Source organism: Lagenorhynchus albirostris, chromosome 3 (assembly GCF_949774975.1).
Source record: "Lagenorhynchus albirostris chromosome 3, mLagAlb1.1, whole genome shotgun sequence".
In the NCBI taxonomy this organism is placed as follows: Eukaryota; Metazoa; Chordata; class Mammalia; order Artiodactyla; family Delphinidae; genus Lagenorhynchus; species Lagenorhynchus albirostris.
In genome coordinates, this window is record NC_083097.1 from 34737061 (window position 1) to 34758364 (window position 21304).

Consider the following 21304-nt stretch of genomic DNA (forward strand, 5'->3'; position numbering starts at 1 on the left):
TTTGAAGTAACTATATTAGTCATTTAATGAATACTTTATATGCATTTTACTCTGAATTAGTTATGTTTTAGGAAATTGGTGGATGTTTCAGGTTGATATAAAAACACTATAATTTTCCTTATTTAAAATATTAAGAAATAGACTCTCAATTAGCATTTATTTTTAAAATGTCTAATTTACAAAGATAAATTTCTGATCTTAAGTGAAGAATACCTAAAGTGGGAAATGCTGTACCTAAAATGGCAATGCTGGGTAAAAGATTGTGTGTATCTTCAACTTGGCTAGATAATGCCAAATTGTTTTCCAAAAGTGAAGTGTGAATATTCCCACCAGGTGTCTATGGTACTTCTGTTGCTTACATCCTCACCAACAGGGTAACCAAATATCCCAATTTTTGAGGAAGCATGCTGTTTTACAGAAAAATGCATTATAAGACATAGAAGGGACTGTAGAATTAGAGAACAATAATTTCACAGAAATTACATTAATAGATTGAGGGAAGGATTATTAATCGGTGTCAAGATCATTAAGTAAATGGTTTATGGAAAACTGGCCATTGGTTAATTGTTAAAACCTCACACATTATTTTTTAATCACAAGGGGAAAATTTTATCTGTACAGTGGAGGGGAAAACAAAATAACTTAGTATTGGAATCAATCAATCATAGTGTCATTAATGTTTGTTAATCAGATATTGTGTGCCAGATATAAAGCCACATGAAGTACACACCAAGACCTATGAATTATTCTAGGCAAAAATATTTAAATTGGGTTTATTAAGCCTCTAATATAATGTACAATTTATAAGAAATGCACGTTAGAGACTGACAAGTTAAATGGTAGCATAGCAAAGAAACCAGAAAAATCCAGGGATATTCTACAGTAGGTAACTGACCTGGTTCTTTAAAAAGTCATGATTGTGAAAAAGAGATTATAATCTATTACAAGAAACTTAAGGAACATAAAAACCAGATGAAAGTTTGATCCTATGTTTGATATTTGAATGGACAAACCATCTGTGTGTGATATTTTTGGATCAAATGGGGAATTTTGAATATAGTATAAGTATTAGAAGAGATAAAAGGTACTGAAAGAGAAAGAGATTACTTACTGAAAAAAGTAGGTTGAGGAAGAGTGTACAATACGATTTTATATTGATATGTAACTACAAAGGTGTGTATGTGTGTGTGTGTGTGTGTGTGTGTGTAAAGACCTGAAAATATAGGCGTTAATTAGTAATGATGGTCTCTGGTGGTGAGGACTGATTTAATTATGCTTTTCTAATTTTCTACAATGCACATGTGCTGCTTTTCTAATAATAATTTTTAACTAAGTTATACTTAACATACAATGTTATATTAGTTTCAGGTGTACAGTATAGTGATTCAATATTTTTATACATTATGAAATAATCACCCCAATAAATCCAGTTACCATCCATCACTACACATGTAATAATAATTTTTGAAAAACACAAGCTAGATAATAAAAAGTTACTCAGTATTTTTTAACCGATTTAATTTTAATGGAGTGTATTTCCTGGTAAAAATTAAGACATAAAAGATAAGTATTTTCTGTCTAATAATAATTCTGTGCATGACTAGCATCTTACATGCTAGATAATCTTCTTGGAAATAATGATTACCTTGATTATTATTAAAAAGACCACTCTATAGGCTCATAAGTCATCTAGTGTCTTCCCTCTTGATTATGTGCATTTTAATGATTTTAAAATAGGTAGAACATGTCTTTCTCTATCCTTCTAGCAATTTATAGTTTTGGTTCCGTCATTTTCATCCCTGTTATATTTAGTTTATTAAAGCAGAAATAAATTGATTAAAATAACTTATGAAGAGTTTGCAGATAGCTGTCTATAATTATGAACAGTTTTATGCTCCCATTTACTTCATTTTACATATATACGTTTTAAAAAATGCACCTCTTCTTTCTCCCACTGACTCTTGAAAGCCTGGATTAGGCTTTTGTTGATTGATATAATCATAAGACAATTATCAGACAATTTTAGTGCATTATTCACTTTTTATTCATAAAAGTGAATAAATAAGGTTTTTTGCCCTCAAGGAGATCCCAATCCAGAAGGGAAAAGAAGAAAAAAAGTGCTATATGGATCTATAAACAAAATAATTTCCAAAGCAATAGAATTTCATTTATTTTCTTCAGCAAAATATAAGTATTTATTAGGTTCCAGGTTCTGTACTAGAAATTGGGCTTCAGAAATAAAATATACAGTTTCTTCCTTTGAATTGCCAATAGTCTAAGATAGACTAATAAACAGATAAACAGACTGATCACAATCAGTATGATTAGTAGCACTTAATCAGTGGTTCTCAAATAAGGGAGTATTTTGCCCCGCAGAGGACACTTGGCAATGTCTGAAGACATCTTTGATTGTCACTTCTCGGGTGTGTGTGCTACTGGCACCTGGTAGGTAGAGGCCAAGGATACTACTAATCAACCTACAATGCACAGGACAGCCCTGCACAACAGAGTTATTAGGTCAAAAATGTCAGTAGTGCTGCTCTTGAGAAACCCTACACTAATCATTGAGTGTTTTTGGCTTATGTAAGAGAATTGTCTAACCCAGTGAAGGTAAGTAGGGGAGAAGGACATGGAATGCTTTTATGGAGCCTGCCGCTGAAGTTTGAAGGACAAGTAGAGGTAACCAGGCAGAGGACACCAGATATGTCACCAGGGGTATGTGAAGAGAGTTATGGGAACATGCAAGAAGGAAAGTGTAATTTGGGGGGATGATGAGGAGTGGGCATGCATAGACAACTGTCAAAGAAGGCTTCTCGGGGATGTTTGAGCTATGTCTAAAAGGATGACTAGGAGGTTGTCATGTGGACATAGGTATATGGGGGATAGTGTTGGAAAAGTTCTTGAATTTCAGTTTCAGATTGAGGTTTGTAATTCTGCCAAGAGTCATTTTGAGAAGTGGTATAAAATAGTCCTATAAAATAACAAAAAAACTCTGCATATGACAATAGTAATTCATTTGCATCATAAGGGGTCATCATATTTTTAAGATTATGTATTTAAGAAAATAATAGAACTCAGTTGCAATGATGAATATATGAGAATATTCATTGCAGCTTTAGCTTCCAAATATTTGGGAATTTTCCAGATATATTTTAAAAAATTTATTTCTAGTTTAATTCTATTATGATCTAAAGACATACTTTTAATAATTTCTATTCTTTAAAATTGGGCAAAGTTTGTTTTATGGCCAAGAATACTGTCTATCTTGTTGAATGTTCCACATGCCCTTGAAAGAAATGCTTTCTCAGCTGTTGTATGGAGTGTTCCATAAATGTAAATAATATGATATTATAGTGATATATTCATTGATAATGTTGCTTATGTCTCCTGTATCTTTACTGATTTCCTGTCTTTTGTCTAGCAATTACTGAGAGAGGAATGTTGAAGTGTTAAACTGTAATTGTGGATTTATCTATTTCTCTTTTTAGCACTAGCAGTTTTTGTTTTGTGTATTTTGAGGTTTTGTTATTAGGGATGTACACATTTAGAATTCTTAGGTCTTCTTGGAGAATTGACCCATTTATTCTTATCTAATTTTTCTTTTAAACATTGATAATATTCCTTGTTCTGAAGTAACTTTGTGTGATATTATTAAAGCCACCCAAGCTTTCTTTTGTTGGTGTTTGCATGGTATATCTTTTTTCATCATTTTACTTCTAAACCTATCTATGCTTTTATATTAAGGAGATTTCTTATAAATAGCATATACTTTTTAAAACTCCAGTCTGGCAATCTCTGTTTTTAATTGGCACATTTAGATCATTCGCATTTTGTCAATGTTGATGTGGTTGAATTAAATTCTACAATCTTGCTTTCTATTGTTCCATCTGTTCTTCATTTCTTTCATCCTCTTTTTCTGCTTTCTTTTTGGTTAACTGAACATTTTTCTTATGATTCCATTTTATCTTCACTATTAACTTATTATTAATACTTCTTAAAAAATTTTTTAATAGTTGCCCTAGGGTTTATGATGTATATCTTCAGTTAATCAGTCTGCCTTATATAATATTCTTGTTCATGTGTAGATTTTGTTTTTTCATTATAGAGCACTGACTTTGAGTGTGTGATCATGCTTACAACTAATTACATTATTAAAAATTCTGAAATCTATACGCCTTTGTTTATGTCTAGCAAATGCTCAACAGCTGCCTATCAGGAAGAAAAAAGTCCTAATCTGTAGTGTTTGATAATTTCTGTGACTTAACCTCTCCAACCATGGCCTATTTCTAGCTATTATTGTGACATCACTGAATATGGAATTAGGAAGAAATGAGACAATTTTTGCACTGAGCCAGTGCAAGCTGGCTCCAATACACACTTCTGAGCCCATAAGGTTCCCTGGTGTTGCTAAGACATGTCCTTGGTTCTTGGTTACTATTTATATTTCTAGGGCCTAAAACTTTAAATTCTCAGACCTACAAATTTAAATTCCAATATTCAAGGAGTCTGTAACTACATTTCATCCTCTTGTAAGTTTATCTTCTCGTATTACTAAAGAGTTCAGGTTCATTAAATATGATCATATCCCCTTCATAGAATTTCTTTCTACCTTCAAAAATACTCACCAGTGGCTCCCATATACCTATTTGTATTAACTATGTCTGAAATCAATCTAAAGACAAGACAAAACAAGGAGATGCATCAGGCCATTCTGTTTGTGCCAGCTACTCCGGAGTTGGCTGCCCTAGTGTTGGGGCTTATAGCAGACTTAATTTGGGGGAAGGATCTGGGAGGGTTAGAGAGCAGGTTTGCATGTTTTCTTACCAAAAGATTGTGAATCATTGGATTGATATAGGTTAGCCCGAAGGTCCGTGTTTTGAAGACCTAAAAATAGCTGCCTTGGTTCTCACTCATAACCAGCTACTGACTCTCCCAGTGGAAGTCAAGTGGTGACTATGGCCTAACAAGATGAGATCTTACTTACAATAGAATTGGGGAAATGAAACAAATGTTGAACATTTCGAACCTCCTGGGAGGGTCTGCTATGAGACAGTCTTAAGAGTATTTCAATTCCAATGTCTTTATAGAAGGCAGAATCTGAGCCACTCATGATAATGTTAAAATAAAGATTTTGGGGGAGGAGGTGGGTATGTGTTGAATAGAGAAATTACAGAAGCTCAGCACTTTTGACTGAAACTCAATGCTAGGAGACTGGGAAGTGTCATAAAGAGACTACAGTATATACTCAGGAAAACATTTTGAATAATTCTGAATTTTACTGCACAAACACATAGGTTAATACTTTCTTGTGTTATCATTTCTCCACATTCCAGGATGAAAATAGTAAAAAAGGGTTGAAAGAAGCTTGAATCTAATTTCTCATTTCTTAACTCCCTTTTCTTTAATTTCTGCATAACACACCATCACCAATATATCAACATTCTTCTAAAGGAGGAAATTGGAATATAAAACACATCTTTATGATAAATAAAAGCATATAGGCAGGAGTTGTAAATCATTTAAATTTCCTTTGGGATAGTGATTCCAAAACATTACTTAGTGAACTGCAATTGCTGTTAATCACCTTTATAGCCGAGAAATTCAGATTTTTCCCCAAGTGTATGCATTTCTTTTTCTATGAATTAAAGAATATTTACTTAGATTTATCCTAATAATAACATTTTAAATACATGAGAACCATTTTGTTACACTATAGCTACATCCATGTTTTTTTTGTTGTTGTTTCTTTTTAAATCATGTGTTTTTTTCTAAGATAAAAGGAATACAAACTCATTATTTAAAAAATTGGAAAATGTAGATAATACTTATAAATAAAACAGAAAAATCAACCATAAACCCAACACTCAGAGAGAACCTGTCAATATTCACAGAATTTCATCTACATATTTTTATGCACGTATTTTAAAAAATTGGAATTATACTATATATACAGTTTCAAATACTAACATTTCCACCAAGAATATATGAGAGCCTTTTCCTATCCTATCAAATATTTTGACTCTATAATTTCCATTTGCTGAATCATATTGGATGCTTCATAATGTAAAGCTTCATAATGCAATGATGTTTCAAGTATTCCATCAATATAGTTCCCTTTTCTATAATTTCAAAATCCAAACATTTTATCTTTTATCTTCTAATCTGCTAAACTTTGGTTCATGGTAGGAAAAATTAGCTCTGGATGATTGCATTCACTTCCTCTTTCTTGTCCAGCTTTCTTCTGGGCATGAAAACCCCAAGTGGGAAATGTTCCTAAGCTGGAAAAACTTCTGGAAAAACTTCTGTCCTAAAGAGGTATTTTGCATCTTTCCTTTTCACTATCAATGTGTGACTTCAGTCTAATTTTCTCCAAGTTGTGTTCTCTTCAATAGATTCTCTATCTACCCTTCTTCTCAATTCCTCTTACCATGATTATAGACCAGTCTTCATAATTTCCTGCCTGGATTGAACAGCAAAATTCTCCTGACTGATTTCCATGCATCCAGTCTCACTCTTTCCTAAACTCTTTCCCAGACTTCCACCTTTGTGATTTTTTTTATCATCAAATCAGAGTATGTCATTACCCTACTAAATATTCTAAATGCCTCCCATTGCCTGCAAAAAGATAGTTTGGCAAGACATGTAATTTCCTTCACAATCTAGTACTAACACATCTCTGTATTTATTTATTAATTTATTCAGCAGAGCTTACAAGATTATATTTGATACATGAAAGTTTTCATATAGTAGGAATAAATCTTTGCGGATGTTGCCAATGATGACGATGGGTGCAACATTGAAAGAAATGGTCCTGGGAGGCAAAGGCAAGCAAAGCTAGTAATAAAAAAGCAGCAACATCAAAAGCTATCCTTCAGTTTATTTACTGGAGTTTCTACAATTACTAAAGGATGATACATATTTAAAGTAAAGTTTAAAGAATGACAAGAGAAAAATTCTAGGCTTAATGGGTATTGCAAAGGAAGGAAATAGGCTTAATGTTATGAGCTATACAGGAGAGAGGTTAAGAGTGCTCTTGAGAAAGTCAGCCTGGATTATAATTTTGGCTTTTCTACTTACTAACTTGGGAGAATTACCTGACTTTTTTGTAAGTTGGTTTCTTTGGCCAAATGGATAATAGTAGTGTATTCCTTATAAACTTGTTGAGAGAACTTAGTTGATTTAAGTAAAGGGCTCGGCAAAGTAAGCTTTTAATGAAACTTAGCTATCATTGTTATTATTATTAACCATATTTATCTAAAAAGAGAAAATAGAGCCTTTTGCTAACTAGGTATAAGAGAGTTAGATGACATAAACCATCGGCTGCTCTATAGTTTACAGGAAAGCTCCAACTATTAAAAAAACGAATAGGAAAAATAAATATGTTGCCACCTGATTCTTAGTGGAACTTTTCGTTTCCTCCATCCCCTACTCACTTATTTCAAATGTTCTATTTAAAATTTCTGACTCTTTCTTTAAGAGTAAAAGGCTACACATTTGATTCATAACATATATTTCAAACTCAGCATTCAGTTATGGTAGTAATAATCCTTGAAATTATAACTTTTTTGGGTTAAATTTAGAAAGCATTGCACAAGGTTGTACGAGAGCAGTCCCCAATCCTGAGAAAATTTTAGCACATGTTCAGGTTAAGCTGTGATATAAAAGCCCTAATTTAACTTGAAATGATTTTCTTGTCCTAGCGTCAATTTCTTTTACCTCTTGGCTCCATTGCTTAGCATAACCACCCAGAGCACGGTTTACTCTTTTTGACTAAGAGCATAAAAAAGCTATTGGCAGAAACTAACATGCCATTGTAAAGCAATTATACTGCAATAAAGATGTTTAAAAAAAAAAAGCTATTGGCTGTAAGATTGCTTTCATTTAGGGGGATGTGTATGTGGAGTGGGGGAGAGAAAAAGGAAGATATAAAAAAAAGGACAGTCATTTTCAGGGAGTTTACTTGAGTTATTTTAAGGACAAATGTAGCCTACTATTCATTTTCTTTCATCATTCTGTAATAAAATTGAACTTTGATGAGCTTAGGTCCAGGGAACAAAATGTGATGCTGCCACTTGTAATGATGTATTAAATTCATAGGGTTCTACAATGGAATGATCCCTTTCTCGGAACTGTGTTTGTTTGGGATGTTTGTGTGAACTTTTTTTTTTTTTTTTTTGCGGTACGCGGGCCTCTCACTGTTGTGGCCTGTCCCGTTGTGGAGCACAGGCTCCGGATGCGCAGGCTCAGCGGCCATGGCTCACGGGCCCAGCCGCTCCACGGCATGTGGGATCTTCCCGGACCGGGGCACGAACCCGTATCCCCTGCATCGGCAGGCAGACTCTCAACCACTGCGCCACCAGGGAAGCCCATGTGTGAACTTTTTGAACTCTACTCTTTTACTCAAGTAACCCTAGGCAAGATAGTACCCAGACCCGATGTTATTATTAACTCTCAGAAGGCATAACACCACAAAAATGCAAATGTTCTAAATACAAGGTGGAGGTTTTTGAATTCTTAAGTACTTCTGTTATTGATTTTCTCAAGCAAGAAAATAATATAGCTTTTGGGTGGACAAAATAATAAAATTCTAATATTTATGTAAATTGTTTTGATTTATTTTTTCATTGCTCTTTGCCTTAATATGGAGATGCTACAGTCTTCTTGCTGTTTATAGGGAAAAAAGTCTCCCAGTTTAAATCCATTTAGCTTTAATTCCTGAGTTTAGTTTCATGCAAGTAAATGCTATATTCTCTCTAAAAATAAATGAAACAACACACAGGAGTCTGTTTATGAATACAGTGTAATCTAAGAATGAGCAATGTTTTTATAGAAAAACCAGACCTTTATGACTGCAATCTAAAAGGGAAGCAATTAGGCTGTTTTTTATTAGGGATTAGTACATCATGTTAGTTTAGAAAGCTTTTTTAAAAATAAAATGGAAATCATAAATATCAGCTCCATCTCAAAACAAAGCAACCATTACTTCTCCCAACCTCACTTTGTTTGCGGCACATCACAGATTCCTTGAATTACCAATGATAGCCTGACCTCTCCTGACCTGGGGTGTCGAGTAACTTTTTCAAAGGATTTTACCAAATATCTGTCTATGTATGCTTACGTATATTCATTTTTCTTGTTGTTGTTGGAGCGTCCTTATATTTCTGAGTCCAGTTTAGGCACTGAAATACTATAGAAATGAAAAACTACACATGTGTGTGAGTAAGTTCCTTGTAAGGACTATTTTTGTAGAGAAATGACCTTAAACCTTTTGGACATTTATACAAACCTGAGTGACATTTCATTATAATGTCTTTTGCAGCATCCGTGGATTGAAAATTATGGCATATGAAACATTCAGATAAACTAATGAAATATTTGCTTATGTGCAACTTTACCATCTCCATATAAAAAAATGAACCATGTTTCTGTCAGAAGATTTTCATGAGTCAATCGTGCAACTCCCTCTTACTTCTCCTGGGTCTGATAGAAAATTAGCTTCTTTGATAGGCCACATCATGGGACAGCACTGTGAGAGGGGCAAAAGGGAAATTAGGGAACTTCTTGTGTGTTAGTTTATCGTATAACATAGCTATATTACTGTTTTTGCATGTTCATTTGGCATCAAGTCCTTCAGGGTGTGGGGAGGAGGGGTGGGGTTTGAGGAAGAGACAGTGACGACTGATGTGCAGGAGGATGTAAGTCATGTGCGCTAACTTTTTTCCTTTCTTTCTCCTCCTCATTTAATTACCACTTGTCCTATTGCTCAGGCCAAAAATCTTGGAAACAACCTTGAGTACTCTCTTTATCTCACCCCCACTACTGATTTCTTAGAAATCAATTGGTTCTAGTTTTAAAACATATTTTTCCAACAGACAAAAAAAAAAAAAGATATAGGACATCTGAACAGATCTTAACTACTAAACAGAGTGTAGAACACTGAACCAAAAATGACAGAATTTATCTTCCATCTAATGCACATGAATGTTTAACAAAATAGACCATGTGATGCATCATAAAGTAAGTTGAACACATTTGAAAGCATTGAAATCTTTCATTGTATTCCCTGACCACAGTGGGATTAAGTTAAATGATTTAAGAAAGTAAACAATGAAGCCACTAGGATGCCAGCATTGAGCACAATACTAGTGAACCTGTTGAATCGCCTTCATGCCAAAGAACTTTCAGTTTGCATTATCAGGGCTTGTGACTTAGATAGATATTATCATTGGCTATCCTTAATAAGAAGTGCTTATGAGGGCTTCCCTGGTGGCGCAGTGGTTGAGAGTCCGCCTGCCGATGCAGGGGACACGGGTTCATGCCCCGGTCCGGGAAGATCCCACATGCCGCGGAGCGGCTGGGCCCGTGAGCCATGGCCGCTGAGCCTGAGCATCCGGTGCCTGTGCTCCGCAACGAGAGAGGCCACAACAGTGAGAGGCCCGCGTACCGCAAAAAAAAAAAAAAAAAAAAAAAAGTGCTTATGAAAAAACAGATTCAAATGTCAGCAGTGAAGAAATAGCTTAAGAGGCTGACTGATTTTTGTGTAAATAAACACATTAGATATGATTAGTGTAATTAAATTTGGAGTGATATTTTAAAGCCAAAATAACTATTCAAAATTTAGCTCAGAACCCAGCATTCTAAATTCCCTTAAGACCTTAGTAAGCTGCTGTAGAGACAAATGGGAGGACATTAGGTTGCTAGGTGATTACTGTAATTTAGATAATTTTCTTTAAAGCGCTCTTTGCATACATAAAACTATATTTACCTTGGGGGCGTATTGTAACCTGACCCAATTAAACAATTTGAAGATCACAACCAGTTAAAACAACAGCAGGAGTCAGGTGCTTTGTTGCCCTGTGTTATTTCTTTATTGTATTTCTTGAATTGCTCAAGTCAGAGATGTCTACTCAGTGATGATTTACTAATTCTAGAAGCATCTCTCCAAAATACCTTCCCATTACCTCCTTTGTCAGCACTTGCTCTTCATTCATCCTAGCTTAAACATTCCACCTTTGATTCAGACTAAAGATTACTATAAAAATGCACATACCCAGGAAGCTTATTTATTAGCTTCGTGACTCCTCGGTCTTGGCAATCTAGGCTTTAGCATCAATTTCTTCAAGACTAGGGGAGAGGAAATATGGCAGGGACAGAATGTGTTTGCCTGGCAGGTGCACAGCTGCTCCAAAGGGACCTACTAGGTTACAGTAGTTACGTCTGAAGTGGGATTTAGATCTGGGCTAGCATTGTGATTCCTTCCTTTACTTGGTGCAGCAGTACCATCATCATAAAAGTGTACTTAAATTTTTAAGATATTACTAAATAATTTTAAATATTACACAGTTAAGTGGCTAATTTCAGTGATCCTCCCTTGACCTTCCCACTCCTTCTGTGATTGCATTTCTCAGATTCTGTATGTCCGAGGTACCAAATCTATCCCTTTGGCATGTTGTCTGGTTTTGAAGGTTAACACCTGGTTTGGAATGTTAAAACCTGGAATACTGTCCTAAGGGAATTTTGACACATGCCATTCATTAATTCACCAATGAAGTTTACAGTGTGATAGGCAAGCTGACAGACATTGGGAATATATAGAATAGAGATTTCAAATTCACTGCTTTATGGCACTTACAGTGCAGTGCAGGGGTGGGGACATGCATCAAAGTTCAAACAAATGTGAAAGAGCAATATGATGACTACTTTGAAGAAGTCTTGGTGGGAGGTTCAGAAAAGCCTACTCTGAGAAAATAATGTTTGAGCTAGATCTGAAAAGTAGGTGCTAACCAGGGAACCCCCTCAATATCTGACTAATTCTCCAGGAATAGTACCAATTACTTAATACTCTGATGGTTGCAATTTTAGTTATCATTATTTTGAACATGCATTTTACAATGTTTTCTCTTTCTATGATTATTCTTAGTTGAGAAATAACATTATTTTAATAGTATTTTTATTGAACCATGGAAAGAGAAGCACAGGGGGAAAATAGAGAAAATGTATGAGTGGGTACTCTTCATTCTCCTGGCTTTTGGACCCATTAGTTTTAATATCAGGCCAGGCAAATTTCTTTAACCTTTTATGGAAGGAGTAGGGATCAGCCACCAAGGAGCACATATTTTCTGCCCCCACTGAATACTCTTCCCTTTTCAAGTCTACATTTATATTGTCTTTTCTCATTTCCATTGTCATGAACTCTATCCTACCACATCTCCAGCACAGAACCCCAATTTTAGATGAATTAAATAGGTTTCTCAGAGTGTAGCTCTCTGCCTCATCACCATCCTGGATGAGTCAACATTCATGCTAATGTCCCTTCTGATATCTGACCTTTAGAGTTCCTCAGCCCATGTTAAACCCCTGACCTTTGGTTCTACATAAGCCTCCCAAGATGACACCCTGGAGCTTAACATCACTGAAACTCTCTTGCAATGTCTTAAACTATAAACTTTGTAACTTTGACCACAACCTACTTAGTGTCCACCAACTCCCTTACTCCTATAGAAGTGGCGTTAGTTACTATCCCTTTATGTTCTCCTAATTACTAATTACTTTAGTCTATTCCTAGCCTAGGATTAGGTTGATGTTATCCCCCCAGAAATTCCTAGTCTTTTCCCTGCTTGACAGTATTTTGAGAGCTCCTTGCAAAAGCTTAGACCTTATTAACTTACCCCAAATATATAATTGCTCTTCTGGGTTCCTGAACACTGGTTGAGAAAGTAGTAAACCATGCTGATTGGTCTCTTCAGATTTCTGCTATTCAAACTCAAATGGATCTTCATTGCTACTTGACAGTTCCTGTATTAATTCCCTTTGGACTCTGGTGTATTTCTAGTTATTCTAGACCTCTAGTTATTCTTAACCTTTTTGCTCTCTCCTGAAATCCTTAATCTCAACTTCAGCCCTGCCTTCTCACTCTCAGCAGGTAACTGTCTCCTAATTCATAGTGTATTTAAGAATATACATTGTTTTATCTTTTTCAATTAAAAAAATATTCTACATACCTTAATTTTCCATTTCCTTTTAAAAAATATCCCTCCTCTTTTATATAAATAAATTTATTTATTATTTATTTATTTATTTTTGGCTGCGTTGGGTCTCTGTCGCTGCGTGCAGGCTTTCTCTAGTTGTGGCGAGTGGAGGTCACTCTTCAGTGTGGTGCGCAGGGGCTGCTCTTTGTTGTGGTGCACGGGCTTCTCACTGTGGTGGCTTCTCTTGCTGCGGAGCACGGGCTCTAGGCACGCGGGCTTCAGTAGTTGTGGCTCCCGGGCTCCAGAGCGCAGGCTCAGTAGTTGTGGTGTACAGGCTTAGTTGCTCCGTGGCATGTGGGATCCTCCTGGATCAGGGATCAAACCCGTGTCCCTGCATTGGCAGGCAGACTGCCAACCACTGTGCCACCAGGAAAGTCCCTCCCTCCTCTTTTTTTTTTTGCTGTACGCGGGCCTCTCACTATTGTGGCCTCTCCCGTAGCAGAGCACAGGCTCCGGACGCGCAGGCTCAGCGGCCATAGCTCACGGGCCCAGCCGCTCTGCGGCATGTGGGATCTTTCCAGACCGGGGCACGAACCCGTGTCCCCAGCATCGGCAGGCGGACTCTCAACCAGTGCGCCACCAGGGAAGCCCCTCCCTCCTCTTATATAATAAATACACACACTGTTCTATTTAGATTTTTCTCTAGCTCTTTATGTGTTGTTGGAACTTAGTACAGAGTTGTTTTATTTGAACTAATACTAGGTTTAGTAGTCAATTCAATCCCTACCTGTGAAATGAAAGTATACTCTTTGTTTATTTGGGGCACAGGAGTAATGATGATTTACAAACTTTTAGTGGGTCTGAGAACTTAGGAGCTGAAGTCAATGTTCTGCTGTGGCTCTTTTGGACTCTTGATGAAACTATACTATCTTTTGCCCTTACCTTCCACCATTGAACAGGAAACTTGAGGAGGGCAGAAGAGGCAGAGTGGGGTCTCCTACTCAATACTGTGATCCTGGAGCAAACATTTCTCAGCTCTATTATTATGAAAAGGAGGGATTGGTGAAGCTGTTAGGAGCCAGCCTCGGTCTCTGTGAAAACTCTTGATAGGATAACCAATCAAAAGTTTACATGAAGAAATTCATTACAATGGCAGGTTGATTAATTGGGGGAATGTTTTCAGATTTGAACTGAAAGTGTTCTGGAGTTGTTTCTTCTTTCTTTTCTGTTTGTTTTCAATTTACTGGAACTTTTGAAGAGGCTTCATAAAATAAGTGGTTTCTAGAATGGAAAACTGCTCAAGGTGAAGTATTTTCAAGAAGTAGGGTGCCCCACTCTTTCTACTGCAAGATTTGAAGACTTCCAGTTATATAATTCTACCAGCTACTAAATTTTTATTATATTTATTTTTAAAAAACAAATGCATTCTTCAGCTGTGAATTGTGTCCTTATAAGTGAAGAACACAAGAAAATTGAGAGAAGAAAATTGTGTCACACTATAAACACTACTTCGTAACTTGATTTTTAATTTTTTTATTTTTAACAACTTTATTGGAGTATAATTGCTTTACAATTTGTGTTAGTTTCTGCTGTATAACAAAGTAAATCAGCTAATATACATATATCCCCATATCCCCTCCATCTTATATCTCCCTCCCACCCTCCCTATCCCACCCCTCTAGGTAGACACAAAGCTCTGTGCTGATCTCCCTGTGCTACGGGGCTGCTTCCCACTAGCTTTCTGTTTTACATTTGGTAGTGTATATATGCCAGTGCCACTCTCTTACTTCGTCCCAGCTTACCATTATCTGTCCCCGTGTCCTCAAGTGCATTCTCTTTGTCTGCATCATTATTCCTGTCCTGCCCCTGGGTTCTTCAGAACTATATATATATTTTTTAGATTCAAAATATATGCGTTAGCATACCGTATTTGTTTTTCTCTTTCTGACTTAACTTCACTCTGTATGACAGTCTCTAAGTCCATACACCTCACTACAAATAACTCAATTTCGTTTCTTTTTATGGCCGAGTAATATTCCATTGTATATATGTGCCACATCTTCTTTATCCATTTATCTACTGATGGGCACTTAGGTTGCTTCCATGTCTTGGCTATTGTAAATAGTGCTGCAAAGAACATTACAGTACATGACTCTTTTTGAATTATGGTTTTCTCAGGGTATATGCCCAGTAGTGGGATTGCTGGGTCATATGGTAGTTCTATTTTTAGTTTTTAAGGAATCTCCATACTGTTCTCCATAGTGGCTGCATCAATTTATATTCCCACCAACAATACAGGAGGATTCCCTTTTCTCCACAGCACCTCCAGCATTTATTGTTTGTAGATTTTTTGATGATGGGCATTCTGACCGGTGTGAGGTGATACCTCATTGTAGTTTTGATTTGCATTTCTCTAATGATTAGTGATGTTGAGCATCCTTTCGTGTGTTTGTTGGCAATCTGCATATCTTCTTTGGAGAAATGTCTATTCAGGTTTTCTGCCCATTTTTGGATTGCATTGTTTGTTTTATTGATATTGAGCTGCATGAGCTGCTTGTAAATTTTGGAGATTAATCCTTTGTCAGTTGCTTCAGTGGCAAATATTTTCTCCCATTCTAAGTGTTGTCTTTCTGTCTTCATTATGGTTTCCATTGCTGTGCAAAAGCTTTGAAGTTTCATTAGGTCCCATTTGTTTATTTTTGGTTTTATTTCCATTTCTCTAAGAGGTGGATCAAAAAGGATCTTGCTGTGATTTATGTCTTAGAGTGTTCTGCCTATGTTTTCCTCTAAGAGTTTTATAGTTTCTGGCCTTACATTTAGGTCTTTAGTCCATTTTGAGCTTATTTTTGTGTATGGTGTTAGGGAGTGTTCTAATTTTATTCTTTTACATGTAGCTGTTCAGTTTTCCCAGAACAACTTATTGAAGAGGCTGTCTTTTCTCCATTGTGTATTCTTGCATCCTTTCTCAAAGATAAGGTGACCATATGTGCGTGGGTTTATCTCCGGGCTTTCTATCCTATTCCATTGATCTATATTTCTATTTTTTGTGCCAGTACTATACTGTCTTGATTACTGTAGTTTTGTAGTATAGTCAGAAGTCCAGGAGCCTGATTCCTCCAGCTCCGTTTTTCTTTCCCAGTATTGCTTTGGCTATTTGGGGTCATTTGTGTTTCCATACACGTTGTGAAATTTCTTGTTCTAGTTCTGTGAAAAATACCTGTGGTAGTTTGATAGGGATTGCATTGAATCTGTAGATTGCTTTGGGTAGTATAGTCATTTTCACAAGGTGATTCTTCCAATCCAAGAACATGATGTATCTCTCCATCTATTTGTATCATCTTTAATTTCTTTCATCAGTGTCTTATAATTTTCTGCATAAAGGTCTTTTGTCTCCTTAGGTAGGTTTATTCCTAGATATTTTATTCTTTTTGTTGCAATGGTAAATGGGAGTGTTTTCTTAATTTCACTATCAGATTTTTCATCATTAATGTATAGGAATGCCAGAGATTTCTGTGCATTAATTTTGTATCCTGCTACTTTACCAGATTCATTGATTAGCTCAAGTAGTTTTCTGTAGCATCTTTAGGATTCTCTATGTATACTAGAGAAAGTATACATAGAAAATATACATTTTTATGTATATAAAGCTATGTATACAGCTTTACTTCTTTTCTGATTTGGATTCCTTTTATTTCCTTTTCTTCTCTGATTGCTGTGGCTAAAACTTCCAAAACTATGTTGAATAAGAGTCGTGAGAGTGGGCAACCTTGTCTCGTTCCTGATCTTAGTGGAAATGGTTTCAGTTTTTCAATATTGAGGAGGATGTTGGCTGTGGGTTTGTCATATATGGCCTTTATTATGTTGAGGAAAGTTACCTCTATGCCTACTTTCTGTAGGTTTTTTATCATAAATGGTGTTGAATTTTGTCAAAAGCTGTCTCTGCATCTATTGAGATGATCATATGGTTTTCCTCCTTCAATTTGTTAATATGGTGTATCACTTTGATTGATTTGCGTATATTGAAGAATCCTTGCATTACTGGGACAAATCCCACTTGATCATAGTGTATGAACCTTTTAATGTGCTGTTGGATTCTGTTTGCTAGTATTTTGTTGAGGATTTTTGCATCTATGTTCATCAGTTTCATTGGCCTGTAGTTTTCTTTCATTGTGACATCTTTGTCTGGTTTTGGTATCAGAGTGATGGTGGCCTCGTAGAATGAGTTTGGGAGTGTTCCTCCCTCTGCTATATTTTGGAAAGTTTGGGAAGGATAGGTGTTAGCTCTTCTCTAAATGTTTGGTAGAATTCGCCTGTGAAGCCATCTGGTCCTGAGCTTTTGTTTGTTGGAAGATTTTTACTCACAGTTTCAGTTTCAGTGCTTGTGATTGGTCTGTTTATATTTTCTATTTCTTCCTGGTTCAGTGTTGTAAGGTTGTGCATTTCTAAGAATTTGTCCATTTCTTCCAGGTTGTCCATTTTATTGGCATATAGTTGCTTGTAGTAATCTCATGATCTTTTGTATTTCTGCAGTGTCAGTTGTTCTCCTTTTTCATTTCTAATTCTATTGATTTGAGTCTTCTCCCTTTTTTTCTTGATGAGTCTGGCTATTGGTTTATCAATTTTGTTTATCTTCTCAAAGAACCAGCTTTTAGTTTTATTGATCTTTGCTGTCGTTTCCTTCATTTGTTTTTCATTTATTTCTGATCTGATCTTTTTATTTCCTTTTGCTAACTTTGGGGTTTTTTCGTTCTTCTTTCTCTAATTGCTTTAGGTGTAAGTTTAGGTTGTTTATTTGCGATTTTTCTTGTTTCTTAAGGTAGGATTGTATTGCTATAAACTTCCCTCTTAGAACTGCATTTGTTGCATGCCATAGTTTTCGGGTCATTGTGTATTCATTGTCATTTGTTTCTAGGTATTTTTTGATTTCCTCTTTGATTTCTTCAGTGATCTCTTGGTTATTAAGTAGTGTGTTGTTTACCTGCATGTATTTGTATTTCTTACAGATTTTTTTCCTGTAATTGATATTTACTGTCATAGTGTTGTGGTCACAAAAGATACTTGATATGATTTCAGTTCTCTTAAATTTACCACAGCTTTATTTGTGACCCAAGACATGATCTATCCTGGAGAATGTTCCGTGAGCACTTGAGAAGAAAGTGTATTCTGTTGCTTTTGGATGGAATGTCTTATAAATATCAATTAAGTCCATCTTGTTTAATGTATCATTTAAAGCTTGTGTTTCCTTATTGATTTTCTTTCTGGGTGATTTGTCCATTGGTGAAAGTGGGGTGTTAAAGTCCCCTACTATGATTGTGTTACTGTCGATTTCTCCTTTTATGGCTGTTAGTATTTGCCTTATGTACTAAGGTGCTCCTATGTTGGGTGCATAAATATTTACAACTGTTATATCTTCTTGGATTGATCCCTGATCATTATGTAGTGTCCTTCTTTTTCTCTTGTAATAGTCTTTGTTTTAAAGTCTATTTTGTCTGATATGAAAATTGTTACTCCAGCTTTCTTTTGATTTCCATTTGCATGGAATATCTTTCTCCATCCCCTCCCTTTCAGTCTGTATGTGTCTCTAGGTCTGAAGTGGGTCTCTTGTATACAGCATATATACAGGTCTTGTTTTTGTATCCATTCCGCCAGTCTATGTCCTTGGTTGAAGCATTTAATCCATTTTTATTTAAGGTAATTATCGATATGTATGCTCCTATTACCATTTTCTTAATTGTTTTGTGTTTATTATTGTAGGTCTTTTTCTCCTCTTGTGTTTCCTGCCTAGAGAAGTTCCTTTAGCATTTGTTGTAAAGCTGGTTTGGTGGTGCTGAATTCTCTTAGCTTTTGCTTGTCTATAAAGCTTTTAATTTCTCCATCAAATCTGAATGATATCCTTGCTGGGTAGAGTAATCTTGGCTGTAGGTTTCTTCCTTCATCACTTTAAATATGTCCTGCCACTCCCTTCTGGTCTGCAGAGTTTCTGTTGAAAGATTAGCTCTTTTCCTTATGGGGATTCCCTATGTGTTATTTGTTGTTTTTCCCTTGCTGCTTTTAATATTTGTTTTTTGTATTTAATTTTTGATAGTTTGATTAATATGTGTCTTCGTGTGTTTCTCCTTGGATTTATCCTGTATGGGACTCTCTGTCCTTCCTGGACTTGATTAACTATTTATTTTTCCATATTAGGGAAGTTTTCAACTATAATCTCTTCAAGTATTTTCTCAGTCCCTTTCTTTTTCTCTTCTTCTTCTGGGATCTCTATAATTCGAATGTTGATGCGTTTAATGTTGTCCCAGAGGTCTCTGAGACTGTCCTCATTTCTTTTCATTCTTTTTTCTGCTCTGCAGTAGTTATTTCTTCTATTTTATCTTCCAGGTCACTTATCCGTTTTTCTGCCTAAGTTATTCTGCTATTGATCCCCTTGTAGAGAATTTTTAATTTCATTTATTGTGTTGTTCATCACTGCTTGTTTGCTCTTTAGTTCTTCTAGGTCCTTGTTAAACGTTTCTTGTATTTTGTCCTATCTATTTCCAAGATTTTGGATTATGTTTACTAATATTATTCTGAATTCATTTTCAGGTAGCCTGCCTTTTTCCTCTTCATTTGTTAGGTCTGGTGGGTTTTTGCCTTGCCCCTTCATCTGCTGTGTGTTTCTCTGTCTTCTCATTTTGCTTAACTTACTGTGTTTGGGGTCTCCTTTCTGCAAGCTGCAGGTTCGTAGTTTCCGTTTTGTTGGGTGTCTGTCCCCAGTGGCTAAGGTTGGTTTAGTGGGTTTTGTAGGCTTCCTGCTGGAGGGGACTAGTGCCTGTGTTCTGGTGGATGAGGCTGGATATTGTCTTTCTGGTGGGCAGGTCCATGTCTGGTGGTGTGTTTTGGGGTGTCTGAGGCCTTATTTTGATTTTAGGCAGCCTCTGTGCTAATGGATGGGGTTGTGTTCCTGTCTTGCTAGTTGTTTGGCATAGGGTGTCCTGCACTGTAGCTTGCTGGTCGTTGAGTGGAGCTGGGTCTTGGCTTTGAGATGGAGGTCTCTGTGAGAACTTTTGCCTTTTGATATTATGTGGAGCTGGAGGTCTCTTATGGACCAGTGTCCTGAACTTGGCTCTCCCAGCGCAGTGGCACAGCCGTGATGCCTGGCTAGGGCACCAAGATCCTGTCCTCCACATGGCTCAGAATAAAAGGAACAGGAAAAAGAAATAAAGGAGAAGATAAAGTAAAATAAAGTTACTAAAATAAAAAATAATTGTTAAGAAAAAAAATATTTTAAGTAATAAGAGAACCCGAAGAAATGGACAGACAGAACCCTAGGACAAATGGTAAAAGCAAACCTATACAGGCAAAATCACATACAGAAGCATACACATACACACTCACAAAAAGAGAAAAAGTGAAAAAAATGTATATATCGTTGCTACCAAAATCCACCTCCTCAATTTGGGATGATTTGTTGTCTATTCAGGTATTCCACAGATGCAGCATACATTAAGTTGATTCTGGAGATTTAATCCGCTTCTCCTGAGGCTGCTGGGAGACATTTCCCTTTGTCTTCTTTATTCGTACAGATCCCGGGGTTCAGCTTTGGATTTGGCCCCGCCTCTGCATGTAGGTCGCTTGAGGGCGTCTGTTCTTTGCTCAGACAAGACGGGATTAAAGGAGCAGCTGATTCAGGAGCTCTGGCTCACTCAGGCCAGGGAAGGGAGGGGTATGGATGCGGGGTGAGCCTGCAGTGGCAGAGGCTGGCGTGACTTTACACCAGCCCGAGGAGCGCCATGCGTTCTCCCAGGGAAGTTGTCCCCGGATCAGGGGACCCTGGCAGTGGCGGGCTGCACAGGCTCCCGGGAGGGGAGTTGTGGAGAGTGACCTGTGCTTGCACACAGGCTTCTTGGTGGCTGCAGCAGCAGCCTTAGCATCTCATGTCTGTCTCTGGGGTCCACGCTGATAGCCGTGTCTCACGCCCGTCTCTGGAGCTCGTTTAAGCGGCGCTCTTAATCCCCTCTCCTTGTGCACCAGGAAACAAAGAGGCAAGAAAAAGTCTCTTGTCTCTTCAGCAGCTCCAGACTTTTTCCTGGACTCCCTCCCAGCTAGCTGTGGTGCACTAGCCTCCTTCAGGCTGTGTTCACACCGCCAACTCCAGTCCTCTCCCTGGGATGCGACCAAAGCCTGAGCCTCAGCTCCCAGCCCCCACCCATTCCGGTGGGTGAGCAGACAAGCCTCTCGGGCCGGTGAGTGCTGGTCGGCACCGGACCTCTGTGCAGGAATCTCTCTGCTTTGCCCTCCGCACCCCTGTTGCTGTGCTCTCCTCTGTGGCTCTGAAGCTTCCCCGCTCTGCCATCCACAGT

At 37.0% G+C, this 21304-nt stretch overlaps 1 protein-coding gene across 5 annotated transcripts in view; it reads left to right on the forward strand.

Moving 5' to 3' along the window:
• FBXO4 (F-box protein 4) overlaps positions 1–21304 on the forward strand; it is a 343355-nt gene that overhangs the window by 39103 nt on the left and 282948 nt on the right. The window lies entirely within an intron of this gene.